This window comes from Sceloporus undulatus, chromosome 4, assembly GCF_019175285.1.
Source record: "Sceloporus undulatus isolate JIND9_A2432 ecotype Alabama chromosome 4, SceUnd_v1.1, whole genome shotgun sequence".
NCBI classification, from domain to species: domain Eukaryota; kingdom Metazoa; phylum Chordata; class Lepidosauria; order Squamata; family Phrynosomatidae; genus Sceloporus; species Sceloporus undulatus.
Genome location: NC_056525.1, coordinates 51,197,065 through 51,217,712, shown reverse-complemented (window position 1 = coordinate 51,217,712; position 20,648 = coordinate 51,197,065). Strand labels below are relative to the sequence as shown.

Below are 20,648 nucleotides of genomic sequence, written 5' to 3'. Positions count from 1 at the left end.
CTTTCATATGTAGGAAGCTAATTCAGAAATAAATATTAAGAATCACATGTTGTAATGTCTCTATGTTGACTTCCAAAAACAAGAGAGAAACCTGGTACCTCAATCATTTCTCCTGATATGCCACTTTTCCACATCCAGGGAATATTTTGACAAGGAACAGGATACAAAAATGAATGAGCTGAACTGTGTTCAGAAAAACAGGAAAAGGATGAGTACTTTCATCTCTGCTAGTCTATGACAGTAATAAAGATTCTGTTCTAGTACTTTCATCATGCAACACATGTATTTTATTTATATGTGTAATTTATTTTTACTTTCAGATTTTGTAAAGTAAGAAAATAAAGCAAAGCTGCTCTTCTTTCAAAATAATATAAATGGCATGTGAGGAAGCGCATTAAATTATTTATATCACAACACAAAATGGTGGAATGTTAACCAACAATGTACAAAAGCTCATCTTCTTTTCAATGAAAGGCGAGGAGAGAACAAAGAGGAGGTTTGAATATTGAAGGTACTGGACTCCCTGCGGTCAGCATCACAACGAAAAGATTCATGTCAAATCTTCCTTCTTACTAGTCTTGTAACATTCTTAGCGTATTTGGTGTCTTCTTTGGAAATTAGTATCAGATGTGATTGGAAGAACTACACATCGTATTGGCTTGCCATTTGTCAACTTCTTTCTGATGAAACAAACAACAGGCGGGGATTAAGGCAAAGAGATTTATTTCTTCTGATGGGCTAGATGTGCTCCTCTATTTTTCTTCATTATTCTTGACATGTGTCCTGTCATCTGGAAGAATTGGTGAAACACTAATGTCAAAGCAGGCAAAAGAAATAAGTAGTGGAACTATTCTTCAGTGTTTGAGCAACAAAGATTTTGGAAACAAACAGGAGTGGAGTCAAGAATTAAGTTGAGTCCATTCAGAATTATATTGTCACTCATGTATTTTTTCTGAATCATTTTTAGAAATGTTTATTATCACAATGTTTATTACCACAAAGATCATCAACAGTTTTGCTCAGACTGAGAGTCAAACTAGATCAAGTTTAGAACACTTTTTGTAGAGGTGTCCCTGCCCAAGTGGTGAAAGGCATTTGTTTGTCACAAGACATGTTTTTCCTCACCTCTGTATCTTTCACTGCAACATACTTTGTTTTGTCATTAGTCATTCAAAAGTAAATACCAGTTTCATTTGCACATCTGATTTCTGGCCATATGTCTTATTTTGGATATGGTTTAATCCTAGGAAATTCTCATTTTCTTGAAAATCAAGTTTGAGCCTTGAGTTTCATGGTCACAGAAGATTATTAATTGACTCTATCTATATTTTTAGTATTTACAGATATGTTGTAACACCTTTGAAAACTGCTCAGGGTGGGAGTTCTGGTGACACAATATATAATTCATAAAGGTTTTAGAAATATTTATTGGCAAAGTCAGTCTATGAAAGCCAGAATTCTGCTCTTTAATCCACATCTTGAATATTTCAACTTCCTTTAAAAACAAACATCTATCTTTCATAAACTGGAATATTTGCTTGTTAAATTGCATATTCTTTAATATATTTTCTTCACCTGATTTTCATTTGAACAATGTTTCTTGCAAAATCCTAGGCTTAAGACTGAATTATATGAGCATCCAAGAAGAATCTGTACTCAAGGCAAGCCCCAGCATTAGGCAATTGCCTCAAGTAGTAGATACTATGCAGTGGCAGCAGAGTGATGAAGGAGGTCTGTGAAACCTGATCTATGTCCCCTAATCTATCCTAAAGCCATTAGTATGGTGGGAGATGCTCTTCTGTTGTCAGCGTTGAAGAAAGATGCAGCTACTTGTCTACTCAGCTTTAATATATGAAATAGAGTAGTTGCTTATTTTTTGCCACAGACAGCAAAATGTCTTGTGCTGGCTTTGCTGGTCCTTCTGTCTACCAAGGCTCCAGCATAAAACAAGAATGTTTCTTGAAAGTAATAATAATAACAAGAAGAACCACAATTTTCATTTATAATGCCCTTTTTGCCAAAGAATGGAACACAAGACATATAATGAAAGGCAAAACAAGAAAACTAACACTACCATATACTAAAAATAAAATCCCCACCACCCCACCAGTTGCTACTCGTCTCAGCAGCCTTAAGCACATTTAGCAGCTTAATCTGGTGAATTAAAGAGGACAGTCTTCAACCCTTCACAGAAACAGGTAAGATCTCCTCCATCCAGCAATACAAAGAAAGACTGTTCAACAAATGTGGAGCCAGATCCTGAAAGGCTCACAGTCTTGACAGAGTCATGCACATTGGTGAAACCACCAATAATCTTTTGCCTGTGGTTCTTAGAGTCATAGCTGTGCCTCAGGTTCTCTCACCATATGGCCAAAATTCTCTTGGTAACTTTCAGTAGTACAGTTGGGAGTTACAATAATATAAGTATGAGAGAGAGAAAGAGAGAACACAACTGTTTTGGAAGACTATGCAACAGCTCTCAGAAAATACCCAAGTGCTGTTCCACTTCCTAAAACCTGGATGATAAGTGCAACAATCATATGACTATCATGGTCTCTGAAACAGTGAATAGAATTGTTTTTAAAGACACTGATTTTTATGAGGCTTTCACTAATTCTGTTTTGTGCTGAACAATGAGTTGAGAGATATCAGCAGATCTTTACATTTGGGGCAGGGAGAGATTAAAAAAAATAAATTAAAGAAGCTTTTCACCTCACATAAGAAAATATTTGAAGGCATAGCTTTATAGAGAACATCCATCATACTAAAGGTGATGGTACTTGTTGAGAAATATAAGCAAGTCTGAAGTGTCTATGGATGACTCTAAACACTGTCTTCTATTTATCCTATGTGTCTTTCATGAATGTAAACCATGGCTAAGCCTAGAGACACTACCATTTCCACCACCTGTCAATCCAGCACTTTTCACCATCATTAAGTTCACTGTTTCAAAATGACAGAAGAGTCTGCAAAAACAAACATAGTCCTTTCCTGTTCTTGGACAATGGCAAAAAGTCACTGGAAAGGTATGTAAAATCACCTACCACCCTACAGATGATAAGACTGTGTTTGTCTTTCTGTGTGAGGGCTCAGAAGAGTGAAATGGTGTACCTTGGAGAAGCCATGGGAGCCACAAAACTCCCTGCTTTGGAAACTATATGACTGGTGATACATTTTGCTAGTATAAGAATAGTCAGTGTTCATTATATGACACCACAAAAAAATTATAAGGGGAAACATTAATGCAAATGTGTAAGTTCTTGCTCTTATGCAGCATCTGAGGCAGTGCTACTCAAAGTGGGGATGCTGGTCCCTGAGCCATTTCTCAAATGGGACGGGAGACTCTCAATTTCGAAAGAGAAGATAGTGCAGGCAATTCGAAAATTCACGCAATTATGTGATTACTTATCACACCTTAAATTCACTGTAATGGTCTCCCTGAACACGAGCCAGATTCTGTGCAAAGTAAGCCATCACATCGGTGGGTTCTCGCGCATGTTCAGTGAGACTCCAGATGACTGGAGTATAGCATATTTAGGCAAGTGAAAGAGAGGAACCAAGGAACCCCACAATTTACAAAAGAGGTTGAAGGGGGGGGGCAGGAAGAATGGTTGAAAGAACATGCTCTATTCACGTTAAAATAAGCATATATTCACTCTTGTCACATTAAAACGTGAATATAATGGTTATCCAATAGCTCCCAGTCCATCCCTCTTAATTAGCAGGCAGCAGCCCTCCCTCAGCTGAAGGACAGGCGGAAGCAAAATTGAAGCGGAATTGCAGCATGGCTTCATGGGAAACCCTCCTTCCAGATTGGCAGGGAGGGAACCAGGGGTAAAGGAGACATGCACATCACACCAAACAACAGCACACTGAGGGACACAAATACGTTTGCAGTCCTTGGCAGACTGGGGGAAAATAATTGCAAGTCCATCACATCAAATAGCCAGAGAAGCACTGATCTAAAACATGGGTAGGCCAGAGTTTGGGTGACTGATTGCCAATCCTATGTGACCATAGGGGGCACCCCCATATTTTTAATTTAAAACAATAATACCATACATGCAGCCTCCTGGCTGATTTTTGGAGCTTCTGAAGCTACTGCCAGTCTCCTTAAGCCTCCTAACTCACGTAAAATATGTTATGTAATGGGACAATTTTCACCCAAGAACTGAATGCAAAACCAACCCAAATGTGAAAAAAAATGAGCTCCAATAATAAAATACACCCCAATAAATAGTTGCACTGTCAGTATCTGTATCCAGGCCAAATTGGCAACCTGAAGTGATATGGCGTCATTTCATCTATCCCTCCAACTGTCCACTACCATCCCACATTTTCACTCACTTTTAGAATGTCCCAGTTTCTCTCTCCTTCCCCCGCATTCCCTCCTTATCCTGGACTCCCTTCAACTGCAGCAAACTGAATTCAAAGTGCAAAAGTAGTTTTCACTTAATTAACCCAACAATAGGAAAAGTGAGGAAGCCACAGCATCTTGCCCTTCCTGGTAAGTTCAGAAAAAGTAGACTGCTGCAACTTCTTCTAGCTTGTGCGTTCTTCCTTATTAATGACATTTGCCATCTTGAACAAATGCTGATGTTGCTTGGCCACAGGTATCATGGTTTACAGCTTTGAAATTTTGCCATTATGTCTGGAATATTGCTGATGGATGAGATTTGTTTGGGCACTGTGAGGTGTGCTGTGGCTTAAGATGGGGGGAATTGGCATCCAGTGCCCATTCACTTGTCCATCCCTGAACTATATGTTATGAAAGACATTTTAAAAGAAAACATGATCTGAGGGGTCCAGAGTTATACAAAATGGACTTTCTGAAAGAAGCAAAAATAATTTTGATAAAACTAAGATGTCCTTGTTTTTAAATCTCTATATGGTTATTTAGGCTGCATCTGCATTGCAGAAATAATGCAGTTTTACACCACTTTAACTGCTATGGTGAAATATTTAGCCCTTTCTGTCAGAGAGCTCTGGTGCCACAACAAACTACAAATCCCAGGATTTCATAGCATTGAGCCTTGACAGTTAAAGTGATATGAAACTGCATTATTTCTGCAGTGCTGATGAGACCTTTCACATTTTTATTTCAGAAAAATTGAGCACATGAGAGAACATCCCCAGACCATGCTAGGTGACTACTTCACATTCTCTGAGCCTCCATCTTGGCAAGAAAACTGATTTCCTTTACCACACAGGGCACTTTTATTTATTTTTGTTCACTAATTTTGTATCCTGCCCTCCTGCTAAAAACAGTGCTCATGATACAGTAGCTAGCAAAAAAAAAAACAACCCAAGTTTATAATAAAAGTGAAACCCATCAATTAAAAAGACATTGAAGGGTTTTTTATAAATCCCATAAAATTACATTCAATAAGATATGAATGAAAATAAAACAAGAAATTAAAAACGTGTTGGAAAGAAAGAAAGAATAGCACACACCAGGTTACAAACCTAAATCCACAGAAAAATCTGTTTAGATACCAAATCTTGTTCCTATTTACTTTTTAAATGAGTTCCAAATGCTGACACCAACCAGTATTTATGGTTTTGGTTTGAATGGGAGGAATTTGTTGGCATTACTATTTAAACTAGAGATGGAGAAACTGTATTTCTTCAGATTTTGTTGGGACTACAATTGCTATCATTCAGCAACCCATGCTGTTTGGGCTGATGAGAAATGAAGTCCAATGTCTGTGGGCCAGAGGTTCTCTGCTTCTAATTTAAACAGTAAGAGGAGTGCTCACCAAATCATAATGAAACTGCCATGAGGAATATGGTTATATGACTGGAAATCTAAGATAGAAAGAGGACCTTTTGAGCAGAAAGGTTCTGATGTGAGGAAATCAGTTTCACAACCTTTCTGTTATGGAAAAATAGCTCAGATTTATTTTACACCCAACTCTATCCCGTAGCTGTGTGAATAACTGATGCACAAAAGGATCAAATCCCTTTTAATGAACAAACTTGATGTTGGTTTAGCCATAGAGAGAGAAAAGGGACTCTGTGTATAGAACATGGGACTGTCAGTTCCGTTGCACATGCCAACCAATTCATTAGGTGAGAAGGGTTAATTTTAAATTGCAAGTCAATACAAACTAGTTCCTGTCAGTATGAGGATATCGAATGGCCAGGAGGTGAATAGAACCACAGCCCAGAAGACATGCTATAAGGTAATGTTTATGCTAGAAACTGAATCAAGAAGCCTTGAGTTTAAATTTTAATTACAGTATCCCATTTTCTTAAGCTTGACCAAGGCATGAAACTTCCTGAGTGTTAAGATCAGCATTGTGCAGAAAGGCCCTACTAGGGAACCACACAGAAATTGTATCAACAGGAACAAAGAACATTTCCCACCCTACTTAAAGAGTAAAAAAAAACAGTCAGGAGTTGCTTCAGATGTTACACTATTTAAGTATTCTTAGATGATTTCATTAAGATGTCCTACATATCTGAAGATGGCATGGACACAAAATAATTTCCTGTCAGTTCCTACCCTCTTTTAAAGATCAGACCAAAACCCACAGTGACTCAACCACCACCAGGTGCCTGCTAAGCTCCCTTGCCTATGCTAAATGAACTTTGAGTCAATGCACATAGCCAAACTAGGAGGTTATTCAGATGGTGAAAATAATCCTGGTAGAATATGGGTTGAATCTTTGTCATTCACATGCATGTTGAATGCATCCAAGTAAGTTTCAGGGTGGAGGCTGCCAAAAACCCTCCCACTTAATTCAGTAATTCAGACCTGGAATTAATATTCATTCATTTTATTTTGCTGTTTCATCTATTTATATAACAGAAAAGCCATCTAAATTATCTCAACAAGCATTATTTCTTAAAGAAAGGTTACAGGTAGATGGGACTGAAGGGCACAACTGATAGATATAAAATTGGATCTACAAAATAGGGATGTCTTATGTAATTTATGGCTACTGCTGAAGTTTGAAAGAATGTAATTCAATAGTTGAATCTATTGCATTCATAATGGCTGTGTATACACCAATCTTGTGTAACTGTCTAACCATTTTTTTAGCATTTACAGTTTTCACACTGAGATTAAATTCATATAAACACAATAAGATTGAGAAAGAATTGTGAATTTCTGTTTGACACCTGACTGAGAAACATGAGCAGGTTACAGCTTCTAAGGAGATAAATTCACCAATCATCACCAGTCCAATTTATTTCAGATTTAACAGACCTGATATTCCAGAGGCAGAGGATAGTGGAATACAATGTAATACCACTCATAGAGAGAAACCACTGTTACAAACAGGAGATTATCTGCTTCTCTCATTGAAACCAATGGGATATCTCAAATATGTGCTACCTGAAGTGAAGCTGATGGGCAGGAAGGAGCAGCCTCTGGCTGCTCCACCTGCAATCGGCCAGGGACTGTGGTGAACAGATAGCCAGCTCTCAAAGCAGGCCACCGTGGCAGTCCCCAAAGGGCCAAGAGCAAGGACTGGTTTTTCGCCACTCATTTTGCTGGCAGCTTCAGGCCACCTTAGATGGCCTCAAAGCAGCTTCTGGCTGCCATGGCCTGAAGTGGTTGAAAGCCACTCTATTTGGACTCTGTTTTGTGGGTCTCATGCATAATAAGGCTGAAAAACACGTGGAAATGACATGCCAATTAGATGGAAAACAAGGATTCATAAGGACAATATAAGAAAGTCACTGTCTCCCAATGAAATGAAACTTTTTAAAAAAAACTGAAAAATATGAAACGAATTCAATTTCATTGATGGAAAACAAAATGGACGAATGTGGAGTCGAAAGCTTTCATGGTCAGCATCCATAGTTTTTTTTGGGGGGGGGGGGTTGGGCTATGTGGCCATGTTCTAGAAGAGTTTCTTCCTGACATTTCGCCAGCATCTGTGGCTGGCATGTTCAGAGAATGCTTGCCTGGAAAGGAGTTGTGTGTGTGTGTGTGTGTGTGTGTGTGTATGTGTATATGTGTGTGTGTGTGTGTGTGTATATACACACACACTGTGTGACCCACAGTGAATGCCATTGGATCCCCCACATATGACGTGGCCAAGTTTCTGGCAACACAATTATAAATTCATATAGCGCAAACCCCCCACTACATCAAGGACTCAGCTCATTTCATAGGAAAAATCAAGAACCTTGAACTGAAAACCAGAGACATACTAATCAGCTTCAATGTGGTCTCCTTGGCCCGTTACAGACGGCCCAAAAGGGGCGGTCTCGGGCCGCTGCCGGTTGCTGCGCGGAGGAGTCGCAGCAGCCAAACCGCACGACTCCTCCACGCTACAAAGAAGGAGTGCAAAAATTGTGCTCCTTCTGGCAACCCGGAAGAGACGCCGCAAGTGCCAAAGCACGTGCGGACGCAGAGCATCCGCTATGTCAAAATGGCGGTGGCCGTGTGGAACGGCCGCCACCAGGGGCGTCTAGAAGAGGCGCCCCTTTTTCAAACTGGGACATCCTGAGGACATCCAAAATGGCGGTGTGTAACGTGCCCTTGTTCACCAAAGTCCTCATAATGGACACCATGACACCAGTCTGACAATTTTTCCAGAAGACATCACAGCCCTGTTTGAACATTGCCTCTCCACAAGCTATTTCCAATAGGACAATGAATTCTGCGAACAAAGAGATGGGATAGCAATGGGAAGCCCTCAAAGCCCTGTGATAGCAAACTTTTACATGGAATACTTTGAAAAGCAAGCCCTGGAAACAGCACCAAAAAAGCTCACAACTTGGTTCGGATACGTGGATGACACTTTCACCCTTTGGAGCCATTGAGAAGAAGATCTGGCTATGTTCCTGAACCATCTGAACTACATACACCCTAACATCCAATTCACCATGGAAAAAGAAAAGGAAGGAACACTGCCATTCTTCATCCGCAAACCTAACCAACATTTGGGCCACACACTATACAGAAAACCTACACATATGGACAAATACCTGCACAAGAACTCCAACCATCACCCAGAACAAAAAAGAAGCACAATCAAAACACTGGTAGACTGGGCAAAACGCATCTGCGAACCCCACTTCTTAGAAGATGAACTGGAGCACCTGGACTGGTCTCTACAGGTGAATGGTTACTCCAGCTCAGACATCAGAAGGGCTGCCAGGCCCAGAAAAACCCAGAGGAGGGAAGACAAACAACCACCCAACGGGAAGGTATTTTTACCATACATCAAAAGAGTCACAGACAGAATAGGGAAACTGGTGAGGAAACACAACCTTCAAATAGTTTACAAACTGACAAAGAAAATACTGCAAATGCTTCACTCAGCCAAGGACCAGACAGATCCTCTCACAGCTGCAGGAGTTTACCGCATACCATGCAGCTACAGACAAGTCTACAGAGGGACCACCAAGCGCAGTGTGCAAACAAGAATCAAGGAACACGAGAGACACTGAAGACTGGGCCAGCCAGGAAAATTAGCAGCAGCAGAACACATTACAAACCATCCTGGGCACAAAATACTCTTCAAAAACACTGAAATTCTGGACCATGTCAACAGCTATCATGTCAGGATGCACAGGGAAGCCCTTGAAATCCACAAACACCTGGACAATTTCAACAGGAAAGAGGAAACCCTTAAAGTAAACAAGGTTTGGCTACCAGTCCTGAAAAATAGCAAGAAAAAAACTCAACAAATGCAAATGAGTAATCTCCCAGGATCAGGGGTTTCCCAGTAGACAATGAGCACTAATAAAGCAGACACTAATCCTCTTTTGCAGACCCTCCCTCCCTGAGGCCTGCCATCAGCAACAGAATAATATACATGCAAATCACTCCTGCCTTTCCAGGTCACACAATATATATACCCAACTCCTTTCTCTGAAGATGCCAGCCACAGATGCTGGCGAAACGTCAGGAAGAAACTCTTCTAGAACATGGCCACATAGCCTGAAAACCCCACAAAAAACTAAAGTGGATGAATCTTTTAAAATAAAATGTATGAATAAATTAAACATGGGAGGGGGAAAAACCTTGAAAACCCTTATACGTTACAACTGTATAATTATACCACAGATTCTGTATGGATCACATAATAAAAAAAAACTTGAGAATATCTCTTTCTCTGAAGACATAGGCAAATACTATCCCCTCAGTAGCCTCTTACTGCAAACAGCAAAGTATATATCGTACATGATGCTGTCTGGCTGAGGAGCAAACAGCTGATCCCTGTAGAATCACACTAGCAGTTTTTCCCATGTGCAAAAAGGCTTATGTGAGTTGCCCACACCCTGATATCTGGCCCTATTAACTGCCCCAAGTTTGTTTTTATTGAGGAGCTGCTCTAATGAAAGAGCAGTAGTGCCAATAGCTGGAAGGGAAGTCAAGGGGTACAGGTGTGGAGCAAAGGATGCGATAGTGCAGTGCTTATACTAGGAATTTGTTGAATAGATAAATCATGGATGGGTGAGATGTAGCTCATAGGAAATTATTGGGAGACATTGCAACTAGCCATGGTGACAATAGAATGTTGTTGCAGCATATCCAGAGCATTTTCAATGCACCTGCTTTAAAGGGAGGGTCTTTAAAAACAACTGTAGCTGTTTCCCTCTAGTGCTAGTAACAAGACCACATAAGCAGATGAAAAATCAAAATTTTAGAAGCTCAGGGACACTCTCCATGAATAGAACCAGCTCTCCTCTGCAGATGGTTACTTTGCATATGTAGAGGAGCTGGTATACTCCAAAATGAAATTTTCATTTTGCAAATTTTTTAATTTGCTCATTTGGCAATTTAGCAATGTAGCAATATCAAATACATTTCTATATTGCTTATCAGTGAACTAGTGCTCCCTAAGCAGTTTACAATGTGTAACCTAATTGCCCCCAACAAGCTAGGTACTCATTTTACCAACCTACAAAAGGATGGAGGCTGAAAGAACCTTGGATCGAAATCACAACCTTGTGGCTGCAGTACTGGTATTTAACCACTATGTCACTAGGGCAACTCGACCTCAATCATATGAGTCCAACCAGGATTGGTTTTTGGTTTACTTTTTTTTCCCCCTTTTTTTTAAGAGTCCTGGATAGTTAAAGAGCACTATGCCAATTATTTCTCCACGTTTTAGAGGAAGCAGAGATAGATCACTCTTCCATTTCTCTTTTATCCTGTGGTCACTTGAAGTCCTGTCCAGATGATTGCCATCAATAGTTCTGCTAAATATCGGGCTATTCTGTCTCTGGATTTCACATCTTGTAACTGTTGTCCCCATCCAGTTACATCCTATTGATTGACTGATTGGATTGGATTTATACCTTTTTTTTCTTGCTTCAAGTGTGCTTTACTGCACTGTGGATAGGCTTTCCTTCCATCACCCTCTCCATTAACACCTTCCCCATGCTCCTCCCCAGTCTCCCCAGTAGGCAGAAAGGAAGGAACCACAAATAGGCTGGGATAGCAGGTACATTGTATGGATTTAAAATCCTGAAAACAATACAACTCCCATGAAATCCTGAAGCTTTTGGCCAGTCTGCTTAAGCCCTGAATTAACCAAAGGAATCTGGCCCTTTGCCCACAACATGGTCAAATCACTTGACATTTGTACTCTGCCAGGCGATTCAATCATAATTTCAAGTTTTCATATAGCTGAGCCTGTTCTGTTGGCTGTTGATATTTATCTTGAAAAGATGTCATCAGAGGTTAAAGTTATCTTTACATAACCATCAATACATTCTTATTTGACAATGTAGCTTTGAGCAAAAGGCCCTAAAGATCTGTTCAGATATAATGTGTTCATGTAATTCTTATTGTAATATTCTTGCAGTTTGAGCAATGGCATACCCTGGTTACAAATACTACATTAAATAAATGTTATTAAAGTCAATTGTACATTTTTTTCCTTCCATCTATTGCTCTGACCCCAAGCCCCATGTATGTTCTGAAGCTTAGGTGTAGCTTCGCTGACCATATGGATTCACCATTAACTTAATCATAAGTGACATTTTCACAGAGAGAATCAAGTCTATTTGCAAGTGGTTTTTTTCTGAAGCCACATGATGCTGGGCAAAGGATACACTTAAGCTACATTCCTCTCACCTCCACGGGGTTTCTGGATCAGAGTAAATATGGTTGTTGTTGTGGTGGTGTGCCTTCAAATTATTCCCAACTAATGATGGCCCTTAGGTGACTTTATCATGGGATTTTCTTTGCATGATTTCGTCAGTGGGAGTTTGCACTTGCCTTCCTCTGAAACTGAGGTGAGGGAATGTGACTCGCCCAAGGTCATCCAGTGGGTTTCCATGGCCAAATGGAATCTCCAGAGTCCTAGTCCAATGCCCAAACCACTATGCCACATTGGGTCTCAATATGATTAGTACACAGGAATGTGCAATTGCTGCATTTTATATATAGAGGGGCCAAGTTTCCTCCAATAACATGCCAGCAATAGGGGTTATGACATACATATCCCCCCATCAGCTTCTTTCTTTCAAATTTACCATACAAATTTCAAATTTACCTTACAGCCTAGTAGTGAAATTGAAGAATGCAGTGTAATGCCTGCTGTAGTTAAATCATTTTCAACTTTGATGGAAATTAATATTGCTCAAAGTTCCTACAATTCTGTTCTTTGCTATTTAGCCTTACAGCTTGTTTTAAACCCAGTAATCACAGCAAAGGGGCTGGCGACCAGCCACGCAATCCTGCCCCATAATTCTTTGCTAAAAATGCTTGGCTGAAACCTTACTAAGAGATATGACAAGGATGGAGTTGAAAACATTTGCCAGACCCTTCATAACAGGCATGATATATAGCTTTATAATCTATTAATAACACACTACACAGGTGTGAGAAATATGTGTTTAAATGTGTGTATCATGTAGGGATATTTTGCTATGGGAGAACCCAAGAAGTGTGAAATACAAAGTACAGCCAGCCAGTTAAAACTAAAGATGAGACAATGACACTTTGGTCAAATCAAAACTTGATGGAAAATGTCCTCCAAAACTCAAGAGAAGCAGGAATTAGGAATTAAGATGTACTGAGGGGCAGTAAAAGTGAGGCAGATATGAGTTCTGCTATGGTACATCCAGATCAGGGATCAAAGCCTTGTTCTAATGGTGAAGCAGCCACTGAAAACTCAACAAAATTTAAAGAACAGTTTATGTAGATATGTGGGTGGTTGAGTGAGATTATATAGCACCTAAAACCTCTAGTTCATGAAATGATGAAATGTAAAAAGAGGGGGTGGGAAAAGAGAGGGAGAGCAGAAACACAGCAAAGATTCTTGTGGCATCTCAAAAACTAACAAGCTTTATTTGGCACACACTTTCATGGAGTGCAGCCCTCTACATCAGATGCAGCTGATAAAATACTCAACTTTTAAAACTTCCCTTCAATCTGTTGATTTCATTTTATTATGCTTTATTTGGGAGGAACTTTGTCAGACTGAGAGATTGTGGCTGGTTCAGAGACATTTTCTAAGCTTTGGAAAAACTTTAATTATATTTTATCATGCTGTGCTTTAAGGCTCCAAGTGAACCATGTAATCAGAATGGTTGATAGAAATTTAGTAAATAAAATAGTATAATGTGTGACAGAGCAGAGATTTGAACGGGCATCTCCTTAGTCTAAATCCCAATCTGTAACCAATAGATGACAACTGCAGATCATACTGGGCATGCAAACCAAAGAAGCAAAGTCAATATGTACTCAAAATTATTCAGGCAAGTTGTCATCATATGAGAACAGACACAGAACAAACATGTATCACTGCCAACCAGTCATTTTATAATATTATGTAACAAAGTGATCAATCTCCCATTCAAATTCAGCCAACCACATTCCTGAAAACATTTGTCCCAACCTTTTGTCCTCCAGATGGCACCAGGTAGCCACTTCCAGATTATATTCTCTTTCTGCCCCAGTTAGAAACAAAATTAGGATGTGCAAGCAAAAAATAAAAAAGACTGACCAAGATAGAGGCAATAATGTTATACAGAGCCAGGTCTTGAGAAGTAGGTCTTCTAATTCGAGGGGAATGAGAATAAACATTTTAAATAGTGGTGTGGAATGGAAGTTACATTCAAACAGAGGTTAGAAAAACTAATTATAGAGTATGCTTCCCAACCCACCAATGGCACTAACTTTCCATAGTGGTGGGACTACATGATCCTAGAAGACAAGGGACTGAGCAGTTGGTGGCATTGTTAGTAGTAGCTGCTCCCAAGTCAGACAGGCTTTTGCTGAGAAAACAAACGAAGGCGCGTTACAGACCACCCAGAAGGGGCAGTCTCACGCCGCTGCTGGTTGCTGTGTCCGGGAACCGCAGCATCCAAACCGTGCGGTTCCCGGACGCAGCAAAGAAGAAGCGCCGAAATGGTGCTTCTTCTTCCGCCCCGGATGAGACGCCATGAGGCACTACTCGCACACTTGCGGTGTCACATCCGGTGCGCGATGTGCGGATGCTATGCATCCAACATGTAAAGATGGTGGCGCCCGTGTGTATAGGGCGCCGCCATTTTTACGCCCTCGTCACGTGCTGGGGTGAGGCCGGTGTGGACGCTAGGTCCTCAGCCAACCCCTAGCACGTGACGAGGGCGCCGGAAGAGCCCGTCTGTAACGGGCCTAAATGTGCTAAATACCTTAAAGTGGTGAGCAGCAGAAGTAGTGGGAAGTGACACTGCTGGAGGATCTCACGGAGACAACAGCAGTGATACTTCAGTTAACAATTGTCAACAATATGCAGGAGGAGGCAATGGTATACCACTTCTGAACATTTTCTTTTCTTGGAAATCCTATGATGAGACAATCCAAAATTAAGCAAGAGTTTGATGCGTTACAGACGGGCCTAAGAGGCGCCGTCCTCGTGCCGCGATTACGTGCGAGGGGTGGCACTTCCGGATGCGCCTTGCCCCTCGCGCGTAACCGATACATCAAGATAGCAGCGCCCTATACAGATGGGCGCCACCATCTTGATGTAGCAGACGCTCTGCGTCCGCACGTCCAAACCCAGAAGAGACGTCGCGAGTGCGCACTTTGGCACTCACAGCGTCTCTTCCGGGTTCCTGGAAGAAGCGCGATTTGCGCGCTCCTTTTTTGCTCCGTGAGGGAGTCGCGCGGTTTGGCTGCTGCGGCTCCCTCACGGAGCAAACAGCAGCGGCCAAAGACCACCCTTTTTGGGTGGTCTGTAATGGGCCCCTGTTCTAGAAGATGTTATTCCTACTGATGATGGTTGATGAAATTCTTTAAACAGCCAAGGACAGGAAAGGGGGAAAAGTAATTGAAATAATGTCACAATCCTGAATGCAACTGCTAAGAAAATATGGACTATTAGGGACTGTCCACACAGGACAAAAAGCCTGCATCATCCTGCGTTCAAACAACGCAGGCCAAAACCTCAGGGGCAGGATAGGGGCAGATTCTGGCAGACTGGATGTGAATCCAGTGGATTTGGCCTGATCCTGAAGCAAAAGAATCTTTATGTGGGTCAAACTGACCTGCCATTTGTTGTGGAGTTTCTTGGAATCTCCATGGCAAACCCTGGCTGATCAGCCAGCCTTCTATGCCCCTTACCTCCGTTCATTGATGCTGCTAATGAGTAGACCTCTTTCAATCAAGGAAGCCAAAAAGCTAGTCCTAATCTATTTCTTCCTAATCTAATATGAGGTTGTTGTGAATGCAATATGGAGTAAAGTACTTGAACTCTTTGGAGGAAGTGGGGAATGCCACTATGATGCCAATAAAGACGATCAACCCCATGTCATCCCTGATCACACTGCTATTCTGTTTGCCTCACCCCAGTCTGTCAAAAGCCTTTATTGTACAGCTTTCTCTTTGCTGGAGGACCATATGGGACCTGTTAGCTGAGAGCACATAAAACTATGAGCTGTGTTTGCCACAAGTCCTGATGTGTTTGCCCCACCATCAGGAGACACCACTTTAGCAGCGGGAGAATGACAACTGCTTGTATTTCCACTGTCAGTCCCAATAAACAAGAGTATATTTAATATAGCAGGAGACAAGGGTGGTCAGGAGCACTATCCAGAAATAACACCTTGGGAGCTTAGGGCCACTGCCAACCTAATGGCCAATAAGATGCATCACACTTCAGGGAGGTTAGTCAGTGGGATATAAACTGGCACCCATAAATCACTGACCCTTTTCCAAGATGTCCTTTTAACAGTGTTCCAAGATGCAGCCGCCTCATTGTTGCACATTTTTCAGCATGTAAAGGCCTTGGAATCATGTGCTATTAACATTCTCAAAGTGACATTGTTGGGATAAATTGGTTGCTGGGTGATTTTCTCAGATGATTAGGATTCATTCTTTGGAGGTGAGCTGGCATGGAGCCAGGGCTGCCTCTTATGCAGACTAGTCTCATTCACAAAGGCTAGCTCCATTCCCCCACACCCTCCACTAAACCATCCAGGACTTCAAGCGATCCCAATGTCTGTGGTGCTGGAGAGATACAGACCCCATTAGAAACCCATAAACGGGCTGTCATTGGGAAGGCTCATAAAAGGCTTAAGTACTTGGGAGAGGTAAGATAAACAGAACTGAGCTGAAGGTACACAATGGCTAGGAAGTCATCAGCTTATTTAGACTAGTTCTTGCTGGATGAAGGGAATCATCCTTTGGCAGTTTTAATCAGTAAAGGACCACTTTCCCTGTTACAGTTTAAAGATACACACAAAGACCCGCTACAAGACATTTTCATGACTATGTCCTGTTGTAAAAGGTCACTGAAAGTCTGCTAAAAGAGAGAAAAAAAATCATTTTTCCAGGGTCTTGGGATTCATATGTTGTTTCCAGATTTTATATAATGTACTTTATATATATATTCAAAAAAAACTTGTCACCTGTGGTCCACGTGGTAGTGGTGGAGTGTCTAATACCAACCACTCCAGGACCAACCCCCACCCAACTTCCCTTGGAGGATGGGCAGCTTGTCATATGAATCTTCCCCATACACTCACCTTAAGGGGATGGCTGAAGACACAGACATTATTTTCACATACGTACTTTGATCCGTTCTTGTTCTGTTTTGAGGTTTCATCCAACTGCAGAGAAATCCACAAGGACAAAATACTAGCATTCAGATGAAATAATTAGCCTCTTTCAACTTCAAACTAAGGTTTTCACAGAGTGAAGCATTCATATGAATGCCTACAAGAGGGAACTAGACATCTATTATTTAAATGTTAATATGTATTAATATGTATTATGTTTCATTATTTTTGTTGAAAGTACGCCACAGGCAGGTGTATTTTATTTTATTTTCTTCTATTTTTAACTGATTGTATGTATAGTGCTGTGTAAACTGACAGCACTTTATAAATAAATAAAGCTTAATAATAATAACAATAGTAATGAAGATTAATCTAAATTTGCACCATCCATTTTAATATAAAATGACCAGGTAAATGTAAATGTAAAGGTAGTCCCTTGACATGAATGTCTGGTCATATCCAACTTTAGGGGGCGGTGCTCATCTCTTTTACACAACATACACACATACATACATAGTTCTCAACTTTGTGAGAACATCAGCTTTGTCAACATCGGGAGCATCTGCATCTAGTTTGAAGTATATCTCACACTTAGGACATTAACTTAATTTCTACTTTAATTGTCCTTTTTGCTGAAATAGAAACAATATGATAAATTCAATTCAATTCATTTGGAACCAAATTTCCCTATAAATTACCTTGGAATTTCAAAGCAGTAAAATCTTAGGCATGCTGAAATATTGGCTGGCCTTACAAAAATTGACCACAGGGGCTCCACAATTTTACAATTAGACCATAATAAGCTTAAACCATTTTCACTAAAATCAAGGAAACTTAAAAGTGCTTACCTTTGGTTGCACAATGTCCAAACTATTTTCCAATAAGGTTTCTTCTGACTGTGAAAATCCCAGTTATCTTCGGTCTTAGCCTTAACTACATCCACATTTGTGGATTTGTATCTAATCTGAATATCAGAAACAGATCACTTGCCTCAAAAACTTTGTACCAGTTTCTAGGCCTTGGAAATGAAGCAGATATGGCCACTGAAATAAATAGTTAAACTAGACCTAATGACTATGATTTTCCTTCAGTATTAGTTCTGGTTTAAATTAGACTGATGCACCATCATCAAAGCATATGGGAGCCACTTGTGGTGTATAGGAAAGGTTTGCTCCCACCATAAAACATTGCAACAGCTGTAGAAAAGAAAAATGGCTTCTTGTATAGAGTGCCCAATCCAGATGTCACCACCTCGGCATTAAGACCTTCCTTGTTTTTTTAGCCAGTAGGCTGTGCAGAGCCGAGTTTTTCCATGTGGATTTATTTGGAAGAGTTATTTGTAGATTGCATTGAACTGAACTCCCTTTCATCCTGGTAACAGCTTCATTGATGTTTACAGCTGTCAGGGCATCACAGTTATTTCAGCGTAGGGGGAGAAGGATAGGAGTGGAACAAGGGATTTACATTGAATTACCTCACTAAATATAAACTCTCCACATCACTACAGTCTGTATTGGGATGCACAGGGTAACAATGTAATTTTTAAAAAACTAATACCTATCAAAACTGAAGATTTTGGCACATCTTACAAACAATGGCTCTGTTATGGATGATGACAACAATAACAATGGTAAAGGTGGTGGTGGTGGTGATGCAAATATGTTTGATCAATCGTGGGCTTCCTGTGAATGTATGTCATAAGATATGTTAAAGCAGTTTCTTCCTCTCTTCAGTCTTCTTGATTTACCAATAGCCACACTTTGTAGTTTTTGTAGTATTCTGGTTTTGAAAAGCCAAGAGTTCTACAGCTAGCATACCTGCATTATGACTGGATGCTCCAGGGGTCCATCTGCTTGACAGAGTTATAGTGCTGTTATTCCACTTTAACTGCCATGATTCCATCCAATGAAAACTTTGACTACAGAAACAATAAGAATTCTCAGCAACAGAGCTCTAGTGCCACCACAGACTACAAACCCAGGATTCCATAGGAAGGGACCATGACAGCTAAAGAGAAATAATAGTGCTGCAATTCTGTAGTGTGAATGTGCCCCTGACTAGTCATAGAATATGTGGTGAGCCCAAACAAATCCTCTACAATTGCTCTCACCTTGGGGAACTCCTTTCTATGGGGGGCTATGCAGACCTCACAGTTGCCCTCTACCAGCAAGAAAGTTCCTATTTATTCATGGAGAGCTCCTGAAGAAGGGGCTTTTAACAGATTATTGCTCTCATTTCCTCATTGCTGTGCTTTTAATTTCCTTTAATTCAATTCTGTGTTAATAATAAAATTTGCTATAAATTGTTTTTTAATATTATATATTTGTGCTGTTCTCACTTTTAATTTTCTCTTTAGTTATTCTTACTGTAGACTAACTAGGGCTGCATCTACACTGTAGAAATAATGCAGTTTGGCATCACTTTAATTGCTATAGCTCCATCCTATGGAATCCTTGGGTTTGTAGTTTTATAAGTGCTGGTGCAGGGAGGAAGAACTGGAGAAAGCATCCGCCTTCTGGAAGTATCTACCTCTTTTTAATGATGCAGCCACCTGATGAAAAACCATGATCCAAGATTATAGCACCGGCTTTTTGAAGGGACATTCCCATTCAATTGGCTTCAACAAAATAAGACCAGAACTTGTAAACATTACTTTTGCATTAGTGTACATCTCACAGAATCTCCTGCCAGCATGACCAGCTTTGAAAAGTTACATTTTTGGATGATACCTTCAAGGATCCTCCAGCCAGTATGGCCAGTAGCTAGAGGATTCTGTAAGGTGTCACTCAAAAAAGTAAATTTCCAACTTTTGCCAGGACATTTGTAAGATAGTAGCCAAGATAAATAAGCATTACAGTAGTTTTAAAAGCTGAATTGTACACATATCTGTGAACACACATTAGACACAGAATGACAGTCACACATACGCAGCACACATCTCAAAGCCACATACTGTATATGCTTTTGCATATTGGGATGTATCAATTTGTACCTTTAAGTTAAAACCTACAGGCAACAAAGGCAGTAAATGCTGGGCAATTTCAATCTCCATCACTGTCTAATTAACTGGCCCATTGGGATCACCTCAGATGATCTCAGCAATTAGCCAAAAGCAAAAACAGATCCAGTTTGTAAACACTGAGAGATCTCCACTTCGAAGGAACAGATCTGACATGCAGCCTGAAGCTGCGGTCCCTAAAAACAATAAACAGCTGGAGAGGCTGACAGATATGGAAAGAAACAAAACTTAAAGCAAGGCAAGGAGGAGACCAGAGGAAGTGGTTCAGGGAAATGGCAAGCAAATAACCATCAGAAGTTATTGTTTCTTTTCCACTGCAGACAGCATTTCAGTCCAGGGTTGGCTTCTCAGTTTCTTACTGCAACTCCTGAGACACATCCCAAGAAAGATCTGGAGCAGATAGCAGGAGGATCTAATGGAGAAGGGAACAATGAATATAGAACATGAAAAGTAACTAGCAACTGACAGTTACTTGCAATTCTGGGACCTAACCTTCTCTTTATCATCTACAGTATTTTCTTTGGCTATCTAAGCAATGGCATTCATGCAGATGGGGAAGACAGAAGACTGAAACCATGTAGTTTTCACTCAGTCACTGTAACAAGGAATGAAAGTGCATCCCCAAAGTTTGCGTTGTTGAACTGCAGCCCCTAGAATACCCCAG

The 20,648-nt window shown here is 40.5% G+C and overlaps 1 long non-coding RNA gene across 1 annotated transcript; it reads right to left on the bottom strand.

Moving 5' to 3' along the window:
* Positions 1-314: 314 nt before the first annotated feature.
* LOC121929228 lies at positions 315-19,375 on the bottom strand. The gene is made up of 3 exons (XR_006103632.1): positions 18,783-19,375; positions 16,933-17,016; positions 315-790 (listed from the first exon to the last, which is right to left on the bottom strand). It is a non-coding gene; the product is annotated as an uncharacterized LOC121929228 (long non-coding RNA).
* Between the last annotated feature and the right edge of the window lie 1,273 nt (positions 19,376-20,648).